Source organism: Gorilla gorilla, chromosome 7, assembly GCF_029281585.2.
Source record: "Gorilla gorilla gorilla isolate KB3781 chromosome 7, NHGRI_mGorGor1-v2.1_pri, whole genome shotgun sequence".
In the NCBI taxonomy this organism is placed as follows: Eukaryota; Metazoa; Chordata; class Mammalia; order Primates; family Hominidae; genus Gorilla; species Gorilla gorilla.
The window spans coordinates 15,478,873-15,493,495 of NC_073231.2; the positions used below are offsets into that span (position 1 = coordinate 15,478,873).

The 14,623-nt window shown below is 44.6% G+C and overlaps 1 long non-coding RNA gene across 1 annotated transcript; it reads left to right on the forward strand.

Moving 5' to 3' along the window:
• Nucleotides 1–8,117: 8,117 nt before the first annotated feature.
• LOC134758997 (uncharacterized) lies at nucleotides 8,118–12,794 on the forward strand. The gene is made up of 3 exons (XR_010134850.1): nucleotides 8,118–8,385; nucleotides 10,975–11,092; nucleotides 12,426–12,794. It is a non-coding gene; the product is annotated as an uncharacterized lncRNA (long non-coding RNA).
• Nucleotides 12,795–14,623: the final 1,829 nt, after the last annotated feature.

The following is a 14,623-nucleotide window of genomic DNA, read 5'->3' on the forward strand; positions in this document are numbered from 1 at the left end:
CCAGGCTAGAGGGCAGTGGCTAATTTTTGTATTTTTAGTAGAGATGGGGTTTCACCATGTTGGCTAGGCTGTTCTCAAACTCCTGACCTCAGATGATCCACAGATATTATTTCTTAAACAGCGTATTTTAATCTCTGGAACTCTTGGTATGCTAGCTCACAAGGACTCCTGATGGTCCAGCAGCTTCAGAACATTTTACCAGTTATCAGAGGAAGATAAACCCTGCTCAAACCCAGAAAAAACCAGAACCAGCAACTCCTTGTTGCCTTTAGATCATTAACATATCATTATAATACTAAAAGCCCCACCCATGGAAGAAAATCGCCACCATTTTCTGAACATGCTTTGTATGAAGAGGCATGTTTATGATTTGCACCTGCACATACTTACAAACCTCCCACATCCATAGCTAACGCCTTAAAATCCCCCAGCTTCCCACAGCTCGGGGAGTAGGAGGTATCTTGGGAGCGAGAGCTCATTCCTTCTCCTTCTCTGGCCAGAGAGTAAATCCTGCTTGCCTTTTTTCCAACTGGGTATTCTTTCCCTGTGACCAATGCAAAGTAGGGAAGGAACTCAGTTTACCAGTGACAGATGCTCAGTTTAACCACATTTTTTTGCCAAATAGAGTAATATTCACAGGTGAGGATTAGGACCTGTAATATTTGAGGAGTGTTTTCCATTCTACTATGGCTCCCAAAGGCCAGGGACAAACCACCAGGAGCCAGGCTAATGCCAGACTCAAAATGCATCAAAGGGGTAAATTAAAAAAAAAAAAAAAGAGTCAAATGCCGTCACCTGCCTACATGTACAGCAGGGGACACTGAGTAGGCCCGAACAGGGGTATAGCTTGTGCAAAGTCAGCAGGATGAGTTTCCTCCCATCCCCACAAAGGAGGAGAGGGGACCTTTTCCCCTTTTCCCTTCCCATCAGTCTATGTACAGTGCTGCTGGGAACACAGGGGAGCAGGGTAGCCACTTTTAACTTGATTTGCATCACCTAAAACTGTGCAGAGTGCAGACATTGGCACCTGACTTATTTCTGGGGAAAACTAACAGCAGAGACTGTGACCACTGGCCTGACCTAGAAGAACCGAGTGAGAGAGGGGTGGGACTGCTATGGATAGAGAAGAGTCACTTATGAACCACATGAGAAGCCATGGAGGACCCTGCCAGCACAGATGGCTTCCTGGAAGGCACCATGACCCAAAAGAGGGACCGACACACAGAAGCCCCAGGATGGAGGGAGGAATCTTCATAAAGCTGCTTGCCCAGAGCACGACACTGCCTGCATCAAGAGATTCACAATCCAAAAGGTCCCGGAAGGGAGAGATGTAGAACTGGTCATCTCTACACCCCATGTCTCATTACAGCTGTGCCCGCCAGCAAGGACTTTCTGGTCCCTTCCCATATCTCCTTCCCCTCAGCTCCAGCCCCAGGGAAGCCAGAATCAATATCACGAGGCAGCAGGAGGAGGAAAGAAACTCCAGTCACAGATCTTGAGCCTCAAGCAGGCACAGAACAGAAGAGGAAAAGAACTTTGGCTTTAGATAAAGCTTTCTGTTTTGATGCCTACATTGCCTTGGCCATTTTATTTATTGAAATGCTTGATTTCCAGGAGACTCATCTTGGATTTTAAACAACCTAGAAGACTTTGTATTACCAATAGCGACAAAGTTATTTGATTTGCCTGATTTTTCATCCAGCATTGCAGAATGCACAAAATTACAACATGGATTCTAATGCATTGGAGAGAGAAAATAAGGTCGTTTTCTGCATGTACCTTATCAAGCCTGGTTCATTCACTGTATTTGTTGTAATTTCTTTTTATCTTTCTATCTCCTTTTATTATTTAAGCCAGAAAGCTATATTTCGCAGATGTTTCTAAGACACCAGGCAAGGCTACTATCAGTATTTGTACCAGCCAGAGCTTCCCGCATCTTTCTATTTTCAAAGATGAACTGTAAAAATCACCTTCACAATGTATGTCCCTAAGCCATAGATTACAAGGATTTCTGGGTCAGTGGGGAGTGCCCGTGGTTCCACAATTAGCTGAACCCCTGACCTCGCCACTTAACAGCAGTTCATTTGGCTTCTAAATGCCATCCAGCCGGCCGATGTCAGTTTAGATACAGCATTTTTCTGTAGCCTGGGAACAAAGGTCACTGTTTTCCTCATTCTTCCGGTGCCTGGGAATCCCCTGTCTTTTCTCACCCTTTGTAGGTGCTGCAAATGTGTCCATCTCTGCATTGATCTGCTTCTAGGGTAAGCAGCCCTCGCAGTTGGAGCAGATAAAGACAGGCAAGAATGGAATGAAAGAGTTTTACACCAGGCTTCCCTCTTCTGTTTCTCTTCTTTGTAGACTCAGGCTGTGAACGTGAAATTTGAATCAAGGTGATAAACAGCATCAAGGTTTCCCATAATCTCTGGTGGGCCCAGGCACATCATTCTTTCCCGTTTCAAGTGTTGTCCTCAGAATAGCCCAGGATAGCATCTGAACACGTGGAAATGGCACTGGGTTAGATGTCAAGAGACCTGCGATGTGGTCTCGGCTAAGCGCCCTATTATTCCCGTGGCCTCCTGACCTATGAAGGCCTCCTGACCTATCTAAAATGGCTGTGAGAAGCAAGTGAAGCAGGCTTGTGGAGGTGCTTATACACACTCTCTAGCAGGCAGACAGTCGATTTTCTATCATTTTAATAAAAGTGGTGATGGGGCGCTCTGATTCCTCCATTAAGGATGATGGATTGAGCACACTCGTTTAGCTCCACTCCTAACTGTGTCCCCAGTAAAACGAGGGTAGAAAGTTTCAGTGAGGACATAAAGTCACTATGACAAAGAGATTGAATCACAAGGTCATATAACAGATACATGTGTGTAATATAGATACTTGTGCATACTTTTTTTTTTTTTTTTTCTTTCACACAGAGTCTTGCTCTGTCACCTAGGCTGGAGTGCAGTGGTGAGATCTTGGGTCACTGCAATCTCTGCCTCCTTGGTTCAAGTGATTCTCCTGCCTCAGCCTCCCAAGTAGCTGGGACTACAGGCACACGCCACCATGCCTGGGTAATTTTTGTATTGTTAGTAGAGACAGAGTTTCACCATGTTGGCCAGGCTGGTCTTGAATGCCTGACCTCGTGATCCACCCACTTCGCCCTCCCAAAGTGCTGGGATTACAGGTGTAAGCCACTGCGCCTGGCCCGTGTGCGTGATTTTTTTTTAAAGCAGGGGCATAACTAACTGATCACTGGCAGAGTGCATTCTAGACAGATGCATTCTAAGTCAGCCAATGGGAAAAGCTGAGATGCAACTCAGTTTGCATCCAGGTCCTTGAAAAGCCTCAGGAATGGATAGCATGGTAACTTTGGAAGGGAGGGTAAACTAGGAGCTTAAAAGAAGATGGTTGGTGAAAAGTGTTTTCAAAACATTTAGATGCACAGATCCCTCTCCTAACTCTGCATGATAGTGATACCGATGCTGGAGTTTCCTAAGGACACGTTCAGTGAAGCCAGAAGAGACAACCCTCCTTCTCCCCATTTATGCAGTTTCCAGTCTGCTTTCTGCACCTCTCTGACACTCACGAGCAAACAGCCAAAGATCACAGAACATCTGAGGCAGATTCCAGAAGAGACAAACAAAAAAGCAACTTGAAGTAAACAGAAACTATGCAAGAACATGAGATTACACCTCACCCACCAATGAAAACAAACAAACAAACAAACAAGAAACCAACAACCATGATTACTCTGAGAGAGATAACAGCAGATTCTACAACTTGGTAACAAAATAGAGTTGTTTAAGAAAGGAAAGAATACTCATATGGTGAACATATTGCATAGCTCAGCTATTTACACAATTAATAATACTTACACAGTCCAAATAACGTAATCCACTCTGGTATCATCAAAGGTATATCAGGAAAAGTGAGCAGTAATGGGCAATGAAATCTACACCCTCATTTTCCATTTGGGAAGGTAACAGCCAAGGCATAAAGTGGAAAAAGCAAAAGTCACATTATAAACAATGATAGAGACATAGATATCAATATGAAAAGAAATAGCCAAAATGATTAAAAGTGATCACCTTGAGGATGAGGAACTAGATCAGCTGGGGGATGAGAAGGGGACTGATAGACTGGTATTTTTGGTAATGAGCTTTGGAGAACTATTTGACTCCTTAAATTATGTATATTTCAGCTGGGTGTGGTGGCTCACACCTATAATCCCAACACTTTGGGAGGCTGAGGCAGGTGGATCGCTTGAGGTCAGGAGTTCGAGACCAGCCTGGCCAAAATGGTGAAACCCCATCTCTACTAAAAATACAAAAATTAGCCAGGTGTGGTGGTGCACCCCTGTAATCCCAGCTACTTAGGAGGCTGAGGCACAAGAATTTCTTGAACCTGGGAGGTGGAGGTTGCAGTGAGCCGAGATTGTGCCACTGCGCTCCAGTCTGGGCAACAGAGAAAAATTCTGTCTCAAAAAAAATATAGGCCGGGTGCAGTGGCTCATGCCTGTAATCCCATCACTCTGGGAGGCCAAGCCGGGCGGGTCACGAGGTCAGGAGATCGAGACCATCCTGGCTAACACGGTGAAACCCCGTCTCTACTAAAAAATACAAAAAATTAGCTGGGCATGGTGGTGGGTGCCTGTAGTCCCAGCTACTCAGGAGGCTGAGGCAGGAGAATGGTGTGAACCAGGGAGATGGAGCTTGCAGTGAGCTGAGATTGCACCACTGCACTCCAGCCTGGGTGACAGAGCGAGATTCCATCTCAAAATATATATATATATTATATATTATATATATAATATATATAATATATATTATATATATAATATATAATATATATATAATACATATATATAATATATATTATATATACATATATATAATATATATTATATATATACATATATATAATATATATTATATATATAATATATAATAAAATTGATTATGTACATTTCATGTTTTAAATAAAAAGCAAATTATGAGAGAGCATTGCCTCTGAAGTCAGATTGTCTAGATTAGTAACTGGTTCTCTTCACTGGCTCCTTGCAAAAAGCCTTGGAAAATCTACTTAAACTCTGTGCACCTCTATCTAGTTCCCCTTCTGTTTAGGTGGGATAGTAAGAATACCGCCTTATAGAAGAATTGTTAGGATTAAATGAGATCATTCATGTAAAGCACATAGCTTGGAACCTGGTAGGCAGTATATGCTCAGGACTACTCGCTGTTGTTCTCACTGATGTTTTTCCTACCCCAGAGATCTGATTTAATTGGTCCAGGGTGCAGCCTGGATATAAGGAGTTTGCAACTCAACGCAGGTGATTTTAAGGTACAGCAAAGGTGGAATACCAGTGGCCTGCAGCCTAGAGGAAGCTTCCATGCAGAACTGGGTGAGGATATGTAATTATTGCCACAAAATAGTTGATTCCAGATGTTTCCTTGTCAGTCATTCCACTTCAGCCCTACACTACCCCGATGATAAGGAAATGGAGTGTTAACACCACAGTACTCCTCATTTTATGAGTTACCCATCTGAAAAAGTTGCAGTTATCTAAATTGAACCCCATGTACTCTCTGAATTCGGTTTGATTTCAGAGATAAATTCCCACAGGAGAATGCTGACCCTAAGAGATACCAAAACTCAGGCTTAAGAATATAGCAAAAAAATTTAAGAATGTACAATTTAACAAGAGACAATAATATGAAAACTATGAATAAGCTCTACATTTGTGTTGGGTTCAGCTATTGGCATCTTGAAAGCCCATAGTTTGAACCAATGTCAAAAGCTTGGGGTGGGGGAAAACCAGTGTATTTCATCTTTAGACATTTTACAGATCCGCCTCCAAATTTCCAGGTTTAAAAATGGCAGTACTCCAACACAAGTCAAGCTAGCCTGTGCAAAAGAGGGAATTAATAGGCTCTGGTAGCTGGGAAGGCCGCTGTTGTAACCAGCAGAATAAAGGAAAGAACAGCTGGGACCAGCACCCGGAATGCCAGGATTGCAACTGATTGTAGTCCCTAGGTTTCAGGGGCCATTCAGTGTTTCAGCTGAGCGTTTCAGGTTTCAGCTACACGGTGATGAAAATTATGACATCAACAACAAACAGAAAAATAAATATATAGTGTGCAAAAATTACAAAAAAAATAGCCGTGTCAGAAGACAGAGAATTGTGTGAGTGGAGGGGAGGGGTGTGGTGGGGTAGGGAAGGCCCTACTACTAAGGTGACATTGAATAAAGGCCTGCAGGGCTTAGGGGGTGAGCCCTGCCATCTTCCAGGCAGATAGAATAGCCAATACAAAGACGTGAAGCTGGGAACGTGCATGTTCTGTTCAAGGAACAGTGGGGAGGACCGTGAGCAGAGGTGGACAGCAGGTTGCAGGGAGTGGTAAACTACCGTAAGGCATTGGCTTTTACTCTGAGTGAGATGGGAATCGTTTGGAGAGTTTGAGCAGAGGAGTGACAGAATGTAAGGACTGTTTCAAAGCTCTCTAGCCAAGCAGACAACAACCAAATGACCTCTTTGCTATATGGAAACTAGCCTATGCGGAAGCAAAGCAGAGAGCAGGGAGACCAGATAAAACACCACTGTTGTTTTCTAGGAGAGACCTTCTGCCCTCTGGACTTAAGATTGTCAAAGTGGGCCTGGTGAGATGTCATCACATCATCAGAATTTGGTTCTCTTTCAAAGGTGGAGATGAAAGACCTCGCTGATGGGTTTCACATGGGGTTGGGGAGAGCGAGCAGTTGTGGTCGACTCCACACTCCCAGGACTCTCCCTGTCATGCAGCTTCATGCCCGCCTGCATTTATCTTTCATCCCTGCCACCTGTCTGTCAGCCTCATTCCAAGTCTCCCCATGTCAGGTAGTAACACGGTGCCCAAGAGCCCCAAATTCACAGCCTCCTATGTAGCAACCATGGATATTTACTTTATATTTATCAGACCTTGGCAAGACCCAGTTTGACCCTTGGGTCAATCACTAATGTCAGGACAGAATGATTGGTTACACCTGAATACATACCTACCACTGTGGCCAGGGAAGCAGGCAGGCTTCTGGAACTGGTGAATTAGGAAAGGCTTTCTTGGCAAGCAAAACAAACAAACAAACAAAAACAAAGTTAGCGTAGTCTCACCACCAACTACAACCCAAGTTGTTTTTCCTTTGAGTTTAGTCCTCTTCCCTTGGACCCTGAAGATTCTACCCCAAACCCAGAGCAGCTTCCAATATGGGGAACTCACTCACCTCAAAAAGAATATTGCTCTTTCAGTATAGAACAATAAGAGATCAAATTCAAAGCCATAGTAATTCTGAATCCGGCTTCAGGACTCAGGTTAGCCTGTCACTCAAAAGCAACTGGAACTGGGAAAGAGGAAGAGGGAGAAGGTTTTTCCCTAACTGCAGGAAAGCTCTTCCATCCCACACCAGCTAAATTGTTGAAAGAGAGCCGCCTTTAAACGCTTTAGACAAAAGCTGGATGGAGAGGCACTTCCAACGAGTTCTTTCATCCTGAGATGTTTTAGGGCAAGACACACCTGCATTTTTTATCCTACCCAGGGCTTACTGAGCTCTTTGTCAGTTGAGGATTCTTGGCCTTAAACCAGCTCCACCACTAGCATTTGTGTGCTTTGGAAAAAACCTCTCTGCTGAAGAATTGAGAAAGTAGTCCATGGTCTCAAAGTAATGACACACTGTGGCGATACAGGATCTTGAAATGTGTGGGTAAAATGTGGCAGGGGCCTCGTGTGCTGTGACGCTGGCTGCCGGGCCACATTAACCCTCAGTGACTTCCCTGAGCCCAGGGTCTCATTGCCCATCCCACTGCAACTGCTATCTTCATCCTTCCTTTTAGAACACCTGCTCCCACAGTCCCTGAGAAAGAACTGTTCTATGTTGACAGTTCACCCCAACCCCAAACCACCTTGGGCTGTTTACAGTAAATACTGCACACTAGTGAGGTCTTATTGATCTCTTTCTTCCCAGACACCTTCCCAGCCCCTCCCGCCCTGCTCTCATTTCTGTGTCTGCCACCTGGAAGCAGCAAATGTGGCTCTGCTTGCTTTTCTGCATACCAGAGGCAATGATAATATTTACCGTGGCAGTTGGAGGACTTTGCTGCAGTCTTCACAGCTCTGGCACTCAGGTTGCAGTGAGATCCAGGGAGGGCCAGAAGTGAGGCGCCCAGAGAAGTGTTCACTTGTGGCTCGAAGTCCAGGTGTGATACTGCATGAAAACCCCCCGATTTGGCCATCCAGAGCATGGTAATCAAGAAACGCCTAGATGTTTCCAAAAATGGATTGGGTGTCCCTCCAAGTGTTCATGAAAAGATTGAATTTCCTCTTGGTGGAGAGTTACAGAGGAGATTAGTAGATCAGGCTGAATTAAGTAAGTTGTCTCCAAAACAGATTCACATATCCCAAAAGGAACAAAGCTAATCCATTAAGGCACAGGAGAAAATATTATCATTTTATTTATTTTTCTTTTTAAATATAATTTTTGTATATGTCTTAAAGTATATTAGTACAGAAGTATGTCATTTATAAATGAATAAATATACCTCAATTGAGGTTACATACTCAAATTATTTTTATTGCTTAGGACAACTGAGCCAAACCATTTGAAGCCCATTAAATTAGGAGATGCCTAGGCTCTTTTCTCACACCAAAACTCGGGTGTTCTGTAGTTTTATGTTCTGGGACAAATTCTGCCATGATAGACCTGAGAAGGGGAGAGAGGAGGAAACTGACAATTGAGGCAACTGGTTTCGGCTGGGCGCAGTGGCTCACACCTGTTCACACCTGTAATCCCAGCACTTTGGGAGGCCAAGGTGGGCAGATCACTTGAGGTCAGGAGTTTGAGACCAGCCTGGCCAACATGGTGAAACCCTGTCTCTACTAAAAATACAAAAATTAGCTGGGTGTGGTGGTCAGCACCTGTAGTCCCAGCTACTCAGGAGGCTGAGGCAAGAGAATTGCTTGAACCCTGGTGGCAGAGGTTGCAATAAGCTAAGACTGTACCACTGCACTCCAGCCTGGGTGACAGAGGGAGACTCTGTCTCAAAAAAAAAAAAAAAAAAAAAAAGGCAGCTGATCTCCCGGTGGTAGCCAGATTCTGTGGGCTTTCTGCTATCTGAGACTCTTGATCCTCCTGGCCTCCTGGAACCTGGGATCATGGCGAACACTTGAGATGGAGGTGAAGGAGTTTACAGGCACAGGACAGAGGATGGGCTGGTTGTTGCCCCTTGGAGACATCCAGGGGCTCCGTCTCTTCTGGGGATGCAGCTTCAGCAGGCAGTGGGAGCAGGCTGGATCTGATACAAAGAGAATGATGGCTTCTAGTCTTAGAGACTGTGCTGCCTAGATGGCATCATCCTAGTTCTGTTGAGGATTTTTGCCTGATACAGGCCATGTTATCTCCAGCTTTAAAGTGGAAAGGTTAGCAGGAATTTCTGATGTCACAGAAAAAAATTAAAAATGAAAACATCAACTGGAAAGGCCTGTCTGCTGATCATTTGGCTTAACTCTGGGTGCTTTGTAATTCTTCTTCGGAGGTTTAATAGAAGATTTTTCTTAACCTTTCCACTTTTTTGTACTCTTTTATCATCCAACTACTCTCATTTATTGTTTCATCACTTTTCTTCTTGCCATTATTCATTCCACCTTCCTCCTTTCTTCTGAGGATGCCTGACCATCTGAGCCCCTCTCCCCCAGGCAGTACATTTTGCCAGTGACTCCATTCCATTCAGCAATCATTTCATAAAGAACCTCTGGGGAGTGTGAACCTTCACTTCAGTTGCTCAACATTGGTATGGTTTGGCGGTGTGTCCCCATCCAAATCTCATCTTGAGTTGTGACTCCCATAATTCCCACCTGTTGTGGGAGGGACCTGGTGGGAAATAATTGAATCATGGGGGCAATTTCCCCCATATTGTTCTCATGGTGGTGAATAAGTCTCACAAGGTCTCGTAGTTTTATAAGGCGAAGCCCCTTTCACTTGGTTCTCATTCTCTCTTGTCTGCTGCCTTATAAGACGTGCCTTTCAGCTTCCACCCTGATTGTGAGGCCTCCCCAGCCACATGGAACTGCGAGCCCATTAAACCTCTTTTTCTTTATAAATTAACCCGTCTCGGGCATGTCTTTATCAGTAGCAACAAATACACCATTCCCTGCAGTGCTTCTCACCTATCCTCCCAAACTCCTCCTGCCTGGGAAATTCTCACTGACATTTTTAAAAACACGGCTTAGACATCACCTCTTGCAGAAGCCTTCTCTACTTCCTTATACACCATCCAAACAAACTAATCACTCCCTTCATTATACTGTCTGCGTACGTGTCTTTCATGGCATCGATGATGTTTGGTTGCACGGATACATTGGCATATCTGTCTCCTCTCCCTCTGCTGGTCTGTAAACTCATTCATGGCCAAGCCTGAAACCCTTTTTACCATCTTCTAGCACAGTGCTTGGTGCATAGCAGGTTCTTAAGAAAGTGAGTGAATAAAGGAAGGAAGGAGATTTGAAGTCAGCTACTCTTGGTCTTCTTGTGGGTTCACCAGAGCTTAGCCAGCTGCAGAGCTAACAACAACAACAACAAAGCTAGCATTTATTGTGTGCTTCCCTTTGTTCTCAGTGAGAAACCAATTACACATCTCACTGGTTGAGTGGAGACCACCAGACCAATTAATTATATACTCCTTTCACTAAGAAGCAGCGCCCTTCTCCCCACTTACTTGGAAAGGATGTTCCAGGCTAAATAACAGTACCCTGCTGGCTTGGTTCTAATTGCCAGACTGTTTCTCAGGTTCATTTCTGTCTTTTAATCAAAGTTTACCTACATCTTTGTTCCTGGATCTTAGGAATTCAAACGTTGCACCAGGAGCAGTAACATGTTCTTGCTCCCAGAAATGTATTGTAAAATTTTCCAGTATCAAAAAGACTAAGTCCAACTGAAATACATTTTTTTTCTTTGAGACAGGGCCTCACTGTGTTACCCAGGCTGGAGTGCAGTGGTGCAATCACAGCTCACTGCAGCCTTGACTTCCCAGGCTTAAGCACATCTCCCACCTCAGTTTCCCAAGTAGCTGGGACCACAGGTGCATACCACCAAGCCCAGCTAATTTTTCTTATTTTTTGTAGGGATAGGATCTCCTTAAGTTGCCCAAGCTGATCTTGAATGCCTGGGCTCAAGCAATCCGCCAGCCTCGGCTTTTCAAAATGCTGGGATTACAGATGTGAGCCACCATGTCTAACCTGAAACACAATTTTAAATGAACACAATTTGTTGTTGTTGTTGTCTTCTCCACCAAGGAAAATTAGTTCTTTAAAGACTCACCAAGTTAAAAAATAAATAAATAATACAATTTATCAACTTTAGTTTCTAATTTCTTCAACTGATCCCTCATTCACAGCCAGGAAAAATCACACTTTTTTCTTTTATATCTGATCTCTCTCTCTCTCTGTCTCTGTCTCTGTCTCTGTCTCTCTCTCTCTCTCTCTCTTAGACACACACACACACACACACACACACACACACACAGGCTGGAGCCATGAAACTTTAATTTCCAGGCCATGAAAGCTTTTGCACAGGTGAGAGCTTTACTCTCGGCCTTACAACCGAGTCAGGTCTTACAACCCAAATCCTCCTATTAGCAGCTGCCCAGAAACCGACAGAACCTGGGAGAATAATCTACCCCACTCTGGCCTCTGCCAGAACTTGCCTTTTCTTCCCAGTCCCCACTCCCAGACTGACACACCCATCCCAACAATGTGTCCACCAAGAAAAACCCTCTTGAAAGGCATGGAGAGCCCCTTTTTAATGTTACAGGCATGGCTGTCCTGTAACATTAAAAATTTATCCTCCCCTCTCTGGTTGAAGCTATAATCACCCAGTGACATCATAGTCTAGCCTGGAAAACTAAAAATTGAACTGATAACCAAACATCCAGGTTCTAAGATCATCATCCATGCGATACCTGTGAGACCCATGATGTTTCATTAAGCCTCTCTGGGTCATTTACAAATTGGGCAAAATTGCACTTTCTCCTCTTTTTCCTTCTTTCTCTCTGTCTTACCTGCCCACTCTCTTATTCTCTCTGCTTCTGTCTAAGGCCATTGCGAGGACAAACAAGATAATGTTTGTGAAATGCCTTAAATTCCTCCAAAGGAGGTTTATCAATTCAAAACACTATTGATTTTTGAGATGTTATTTTTAGTGCTATACCAATGCTGCTAAAATATTTGTATTGATGAAAAGAGTTCTGCGGACAGATGGTGATGGTGGTACAACAGTGTGAATGCACTTGATGTCACTGAACTGTACACTTAAAGATGGTTAAAAGAGTAAATTTTACATTATATGTATTTTACTGCAATTTTAAAAATAAATGTATGCAGCCATGAAAAAGAATGAGTTCATGTCCTTTGCAGGGACATGGATGAAGCTGGAAACCATCATTCTCAGCAAACTAACATGGGAACAGAAAACCAAACACCGCATGTTCTCACTTATAAGTGGGAGTTGAACAATGAGAACACATGGACATAGGGAGGGGAACATCACACACCGGGGCCTGTCAGGGAGTGGGGGGCTAGGGGAGGGAGAGCATTAGGACAAACACCTAATGCATATGGGGCTTAAAACCTAGATGATGGGTTGATGGGTGCAGCAAACCACCATGGCACATGTATACCCATGTGACCTGCACATTCTGCACATGTATCCCAGAATTTAAAGTAAAATTAAAAAGTAAATAAATAAAATAAATGTATAAAAATAAATCACCGCAACAACGAAAATCTTTATATTGTTCAGGTAACTCTCTGTGCCCCCACGTTTCTCAATTTGTGTGCTTGCTCTTGTGTTTGGTGCAGAATTTTCACAGAGGATAAGATCAGGGGTTTATTTCACTCCTTCTTCCCATGTAATAGATGAGGAATGAGGCCCATTTGAATGAAAGGGCCAACTCCAATGTAAGTTTCCTAATTCAAGGTCAAATGCAGTCGTCATAGAGGAAAGTAACACATCATCCTATGTATTGTCAGTAGCAACAACTCATGATATTAGTAGCTGTCATAACAGAAATCTGTAAGAAGAGCCCCCATCAGCACACTTACTCCTACTGGCCCTAGGAGAAGAGAGAGCTACAGAGAACTGCGCCCAGCTTGGTGCAAGCTCGCAGCATTGCCCCATCCCCTCCTGGGAGGGCACACCCCATAGCAACTGCTCTGGGACTGACAAGCAAGGGCGGGGCTGCCAACTGGAGCGGACCTGATTTCCGTCCACCTCTCCCTCAGCTTTCAAAGTAACCAGTTCGCAATGCTCTGCCATCTCAGAGAACTGAAAGCCAAGTTTCGCCTGAGAATGGACACTTTACAACCGGCTTATAAACTGTAATCAAGGGGCTCTCCGAGACGTTGACACAACCTCCAGCTAGCCTGACCAAGTGGCGCCACAGGAGCTGGCCCTGGTTCCTTCTGGAGAGTGCTCTCCCTGGAAACAAATGTGCTGAACGTGCTGTGTCATCACCAGGCAGGGCAGAGTCCCGGGAAAGGAGGCACAGCTGCATGAGTCACAGAGAGACTTCTAGAAAGGCAGAGCAAGAAAGGGCTGCAGTGATCTAGACAAAGCCCCTCTTTCTGTAGATAAGGATCTGAGGACAGGCACCCAGGGTGGGGTCAGGCCAGCAACCTGCCCAGGGCCGCCATCCATCAGCTACATCTAGGAGTGGACACCACACCATTTAACAGCCGGCGTCCAGCGTTCTTGCCCCCAATGCCATCCCACCCGTAGCCAGAGAGGCAGAAGGGTACGGTGGGAAAACACGCACTTATAAGCCAGACCCAGCTACGCATCCCATCTCCCTTCATGGCTCCAAAGCTTTGGGCAAGTCACTGTCTCTGACCCTCAGTCTCCTCATCTATAAAACGGGCATAATAATTCTCATCTTTCAAGCTTCACGTAGGATTAAATTAAGTGATGCGTGTAAAGTGTTGGTGCAGTTTCTGGCAGAACAAGTGTCCCACAAGTGGTAGCTATGACTTATGACTATTAATACTACCTCGGCCACTACAGTTCTCTGTGCATGATGGTTCTTATCTGGGGCAGGATTCCCAATGCCCTGTGGGTCTTGCTTATTGGATTAGGCCAGATTCAGAGCGCAGAGTGAGGCCGCAGATCAGAATGGGGCAGAGGACAGAGAGAAGGCTTCCCTCGATAGATGGAGTGCCAGTAGGTAGGAGGGACTCCAGGCAGCTGGCTCATGTATGCCCAGGACACCACGTTCTTTGGGATTATCTGACACCACAGTGGAAATTAGATGGCTTCTAGAAAAATAAATAAATAAATAAATAAAAAACAAGAACAGCAAAACTGAAGCCCCTATATTTTGAGGCTGGAAAAGAAGAGGCTGTCCCACTTCAGCAGGCTTCAGTGACTTGAGCAAATAAAGTGCACAACTTGCCCTTCAAGCACACGCAAAAGAGCATCCAGGGAGCTCTGTCGCTGATTTGAGAGGGCCACAAGGAATGCTGGATGGTTTCCTTGCCTCAGCACATGGTAACATGGTACACCTCGGCTAGGGGTCCTCAAAGCGTGGTTCTCAGTCCAGCAGCATCAGCATCACCAG